This window comes from Dermacentor silvarum, chromosome 8, assembly GCF_013339745.2.
Source record: "Dermacentor silvarum isolate Dsil-2018 chromosome 8, BIME_Dsil_1.4, whole genome shotgun sequence".
NCBI classification, from domain to species: domain Eukaryota; kingdom Metazoa; phylum Arthropoda; class Arachnida; order Ixodida; family Ixodidae; genus Dermacentor; species Dermacentor silvarum.
The window spans coordinates 113,444,162-113,444,944 of NC_051161.1; positions in this window are offsets into that span (position 1 = coordinate 113,444,162).

Here is a 783-nt window from a genome sequence, read left to right on the forward strand (position 1 = left end):
TTAGATGAACAGCTAAGGGCAGTCCAACAGGCCCGCGAAGCGGCCGATAGGCTAGGCCTTTCGGTCCCAACCTGGGAGCGGCCCGCTTCGGGCTAGGAAACTAGCGCGACCCAATGGACCAAAATAAAATTTTTCCATCCATCCACCGTGGCGCACTTGCTCTTGGAATGCCCGTGGCATGAAGACAGCGAAATGCAGCCGGAAATGGACGCTAACCGAGCACCACAAGCAAACGAAGACCACCTGTTTGAAACGTGGGAGGCCAAGCTCGCCCTCGGGGACCTGGAAGACCAACGACAACTCGTCGCCAGGGCCAAGAGGGCAGCCGAAGCCAGAGGGTTCCTGGACTAAGGAACCTTCCCACCTCAGGGTGATACCGGGCCTCGCTCGGGACACTGTTTCAATAATAAACGTTTCCATCCATCCCATCCATCCATCCATCCAATCCATCCATCCATCCATCCATCCATCCATCCATCCATAAATCCATCCATAATCATCATCCATCCATCCATCATCGATCCATCCATCCTCCATCAATCCATCCATCCATCACAATCCATCCTCCATCAATCCATCCATCCAGCACCCATCCATCCATCCATCCATCAATAAATCCCATCCATCCATCCATCCATCCATCCATCCATCCATCCATCCATCCATCCATCCATCCATCCATCCATCCATCCATCATCCATCATCCATCCATCCATCCATCCATCCATCCATCCAGCCATCCATCATCCATCCATCCATCCACCATCATCCATCCATCCATCC